Below are 5,000 nucleotides of genomic sequence, written 5' to 3' on the forward strand. Positions count from 1 at the left end.
TACGCTTTGGTTGTTTCTTTGCCATCCGTGTTGCGATAAAAAGATTTCTCCATTGTCCAAAAAGGACGGATCGAGATTCCTCTTTCAAGAGGGAGAGAGAGGTACTTGCGGGTAACCTGGAATCTACGAAACACGCACCGTGGTAAGATTCGTGCGTCCGCCTGATCGATGTGTGTTGTTTACGGACCGGCTGAGAAGCGACGATAGCGAGTCTTTGAAAAACTATGTGTCCATTAGTTAGACCGATCGTCGCCGGCCGTGTGTCTGTTCGAATCTCGCAACCCACGATTCAGCGACAGGACGCGCGCTCGCATTCCTTGTGTGCGTTCGTACTTTTCAAGGTTTTTAAATGTACTTTACGCCCGACCGTCGAGAGGAGCGTGCCACTGGGCGTTTCTCCGACGGTTTCCGTCCTTGGACGCGATCGTGTCGTCAACGATCGAACAAACAAACAAATACGTTGGCGACGCCCGAATTCGCTCTCCCGCACGCGCCGGGTGGGAGACTGATGTGGGTATCGAATGTGATGCGTGTTAATAATGAAAATAACACTCTAAAGATCTAAAGAGTTTGAAATACAAAATTTTACGATTACCCTGAATGGTGGATCACTTGGCTCGTGGGTCGATGAAGAACGCAGCTAATTGCGCGTCAACGTGTGAACTGCAGGACACATGAACATCGACATTTCGAACGCACATTGCGGTCCACGGATACAATTCCTGGACCACGCCTGGCTGAGGGTCGTTTTCTTAACAAAAGACTGCTTGCGTTTGCTTCTCGAAAAAAGAGTAATTCATTTCTTTCTAAACATCTCGCCGTCGTTCAACGAAAGTAGAACGTTTCGGAGCGGGATTATCGAACGAAATTGAAAGAATGAATGAACGATAAACAAAGAAAGAGTCGCAACGTACGAGCGATAGTTGGGCAGTTCGTCGGCGTTTGTCGTGGAAACGATGTGACGAAAATCGCAACCGATACACTAAATGCAGGCCGTTAAAGGAGAGAAACAAATTTCGAAATATCTCTTCGAACTAGCGCAAGTGCGTCACGGCGCGCGAGTCGTTCGTTAAAATTTATAAACGACCGCCCGTGAAAGCACCGAGTTCTAGGAAGATAATCTATAAAGATTCTCCATCCTGCTGGAAGTTATCGGATCGGCGCGATTGTTCACTTGTAGAAATCCACGCTCCCGACGTTGCCAGAAACGATATTTACGAAAGGTGTGTCAAAAATAAACGAAAGAAGCTCTCCTATAAATTTAGAAAAAGCAAACGAGTGAAATGTTTGAGATGATAATTTGCTGAAATGCAAGCTCGAATAGCCCCAGGGTTTCGAATGATTCCCCGCGCTTTATACATCTCTCTGTTTACAAACGGTGTATAAATGAAAGATCGCTTCAGATGGGTCGTCGCTGTTTGACGCGCGATGCTGTTCCTTTTTTTTTGTCTGTCTGTGCGTTTAGCTTCGCTAAACAAGTTAAATGGTTAAAAAGCGTCGAAAAAGCGAATACACACGCGACAAGACAAATCTAACGAGTAAAGGAACGCTCCGCTCCAAGATAAAAATGGTTGTTTACAATCAATACAGCGTTTCGGTACCCCTGATCGTAGTCTGAAACTGTGTAACAAAAGAGAGGAAAGCGAATGGTGAAGGAACTTCGAAGCCTCCGTGGCGTGGCTAGAACTTGTGATAAAAGTATGTTTGCAGCAATTATGCATGCTCCCGTTAAAACAGCATTTCAATGTCTCGCATGGCTTAAAGCTCTAGGAGGCTTCAACATTTAGAATACATACGGACTACTTCGTTTGTTAAAGATAAGCGAAGACCGCGCGACCATCGCTCGGTCGTCCAGTCCTCGAAAGTTTTGTTGCGTTCCAAAGAAGAGACAAATGGGGTTTACCCTTGCGCTAAGGGGAGAAGAAGAGAAAAGCAGTTGTTAAATCTAAGAGGTGTGTGGAGTACATCGCGTGTTGGTTAAAATTGTTAAATGAAGTATACGCGAAATGTTCTCTCGCTCTTGCTTTTCCTCTTGCTTCCGTGGCGCTCGAAAAGAAGGGATGATAAATAAAGAAACCTATTCGAAATCTCTTGTGGAACAAAAAATAATACGGACGGACGTTAAAATTGAACCGAGACGAAATGGATCGTCTTGCGAGTTGTCTTCGCTTTGAAATTGTTAAAAATTGATAAAAGCAATACGACGAAGCTGCAGTCCGCAAAATGTTTGAAGCAAAAAGGAAATAACACGAAAATTATGGGAACGTCGTGTCTCAACTTTTTTTCCCCTCTTGTGCTCGTTTCATCGAACGATAAATACAAACATTTTGAAACGAGAGAGGAGGAAAAATTGAATATGCGAAAGGTTGATTCACGCACAGTTTCTCTACGTGTTTGCTTTTTTGCTTCTTTTCGTTTATTTTTTTTTTTTTTGCATCGAGCATCATTATTCACCTTTCGATGAAACCAAAGAAATTGACGACCTCAGAGTAGGCGAGATTACCCGCTGAATTTAAGCATATTATTAAGCGGAGGAAAAGAAACTAACTAGGATTTCCTTAGTAGCGGCGAGCGAACAGGAATGAGCCCAGCACTGAATCCCGCGGTACCGCCGCTGGGAAATGTAGTGTTCAGGAGGATCCGTTTATCCCGAGACATCGAATTGCGTCCAAGTCCATCTTGAATGGGGCCATTTACCCATAGAGGGTGCCAGGCCCGTAGTGACCGGTACGCGTTTCGGGAGGATCTCTCCTTAGAGTCGGGTTGCTTGAGAGTGCAGCCCTAAGTGGGTGGTAAACTCCATCTAAGGCTAAATACGACCACGAGACCGATAGCGAACAAGTACCGTGAGGGAAAGTTGAAAAGAACTTTGAAGAGAGAGTTCAAGAGTACGTGAAACCGTTCAGGGGTAAACCTGAGAAACCCAAAAGATCGAATGGGGAGATTCATCGTCAACAACGCTGGCTCCCGTTGGTGCGCGATGCCCCGGATGGACCTTCGGGTTCCATTAGCGAGGGCACACCACCTTCGGCGAATGTTCCGGCGAGGTAGTCGTGCACTTCTCCCCTAGTAGAACGTCGCGACCCGTTGCGTGTCGGTCTACGGTCCGAGGCGGAGCCTGTCCGTCACCTTAACGGTGTTCGTGACAGACCCTCGGTTGCCTGGCCGACTGCGCGACGGTACTCAGACGGTATCAGGCCGCAACCAATCCATTTTCGAATGTGTGTGCGTCAGGACCGCCGCAAGCTAGGTTCAGTTATAATTACCCGGATGTACGGACTATGCGCCGTCCCCGGGTCTGGCCAGCTGTTAGCAGGAGGAGTCCTTGGACTGGCCAAGCTTTGAATTACCGGTCGGCGACGCTATTGCTTTGGGTACTCTCAGGACCCGTCTTGAAACACGGACCAAGGAGTCTAACATGTGCGCAAGTCATTGGGATATAAATAAACCTAAAGGCGAAATGAAAGTGAATGTCGTCCTCTGCGTCGACCTAGGGAGGATGGGCCTCGTTACGATTAGGCCTCGCACTCCCGGGGCGTCTCGTTCTCATTGCGAGAAGAGGCGCACCTAGAGCGTACACGTTGGGACCCGAAAGATGGTGAACTATGCCTGGTCAGGACGAAGTCAGGGGAAACCCTGATGGAGGTCCGTAGCGATTCTGACGTGCAAATCGATCGTCGGAACTGGGTATAGGGGCGAAAGACTAATCGAACCATCTAGTAGCTGGTTCCCTCCGAAGTTTCCCTCAGGATAGCTGGCACTCGCTCGAACGTTATTGCGAGTCTCATCTGGTAAAGCGAATGATTAGAGGCCTTGGGGCCGAAACGACCTCAACCTATTCTCAAACTTTAAATGGGTGAGATCTCTGGCTTGCTTGCATCAAATGAAGCCATGAGATTTTATTATTGGATCAGAGTGCCAAGTGGGCCAATTTTGGTAAGCAGAACTGGCGCTGTGGGATGAACCAAACGCAGAGTTAAGGCGCCTAAGTCGACGCTTATGGGATACCATGAAAGGCGTTGGTTGCTTAAGACAGCAGGACGGTGGCCATGGAAGTCGGAATCCGCTAAGGAGTGTGTAACAACTCACCTGCCGAAGCAACTAGCCCTGAAAATGGATGGCGCTGAAGCGTCGCGCCTATACTCCGCCGTCAGTGGCAAGTGGGGCTGGACAAAATTTGGTCCTCCATGAAGCCCTGACGAGTAGGAGGGTCGCGGCGGTGTGCGCAGAAGGGTCTGGGCGTGAGCCTGCCTGGAGCCGCCGTCGGTGCAGATCTTGGTGGTAGTAGCAAATACTCCAGCGAGGCCCTGGAGGACTGACGTGGAGAAGGGTTTCGTGTGAACAGCCGTTGCACACGAGTCAGTCGATCCTAAGCCCTAAGAGAAATCCTATGTAAATGAGGTGTCCTAAAGCTCTCAGTTAAAAAGCAACAACAAAACTGTTAAATATGGCTAAATCGAATTTATAAGAAGTAGTTGCAGAGATGCACACCCATTGGGCGAAAGGGAATCCGGTTCCTATTCCGGAACCCGGCAGCGGAACCGCATACCATTCGGGCCCTCGTAAGAGTGTTCGTCGGGGTAACCCAAAATGACCTGGAGACGCCGTCGGGAGATCTGGGAAGAGTTTTCTTTTCTGTATAAGCGTTCGAGTTCCCTGGAAACCTCTAGCAGGGAGATAGGGTTTGGAACGCGAAGAGCACCGCAGTTGCGGCGGTGTCTGGATCTTCCCCTCGGACCTTGAAAATCCAGGAGAGGGCCACGTGGAGGTGTCGCGCCGGTTCGTACCCATATCCGCAGCAGGTCTCCAAGGTGAAGAGCCTCTAGTCGATAGATTAATGTAGGTAAGGGAAGTCGGCAAATTGGATCCGTAACTTCGGAATAAGGATTGGCTCTGAGGAGCGGGGCGTGTCGGGCTTGGTCGGGAAGCGGGTCTGGCTGACGTGCCGGGCCTGGGCGAGGTGAACGGTTGGCGACTTCGGTCGCGTCCCGGGATCCGAG

The 5,000-nt window shown here is 49.0% G+C and overlaps 1 non-coding gene and 1 pseudogene across 1 annotated transcript; both read left to right on the plus strand.

Annotated features, from left to right (window-relative positions):
* The first annotated feature begins 592 nt into the window (after window positions 1-592).
* Window positions 593-747, plus strand: LOC143306906 (5.8S ribosomal RNA). Its single transcript, XR_013064183.1, has one exon. It is a non-coding gene; the product is annotated as a 5.8S ribosomal RNA (ribosomal RNA).
* A 1,732-nt stretch (window positions 748-2,479) lies between these two features.
* LOC143306890 (large subunit ribosomal RNA) overlaps window positions 2,480-5,000 on the plus strand; it is a 4,610-nt pseudogene continuing 2,089 nt past the window's right edge.

This window comes from Osmia lignaria, unplaced genomic scaffold (assembly GCF_051020975.1).
Source record: "Osmia lignaria lignaria isolate PbOS001 unplaced genomic scaffold, iyOsmLign1 scaffold0040, whole genome shotgun sequence".
NCBI lineage: Eukaryota > Metazoa > Arthropoda > Insecta > Hymenoptera > Megachilidae > Osmia > Osmia lignaria.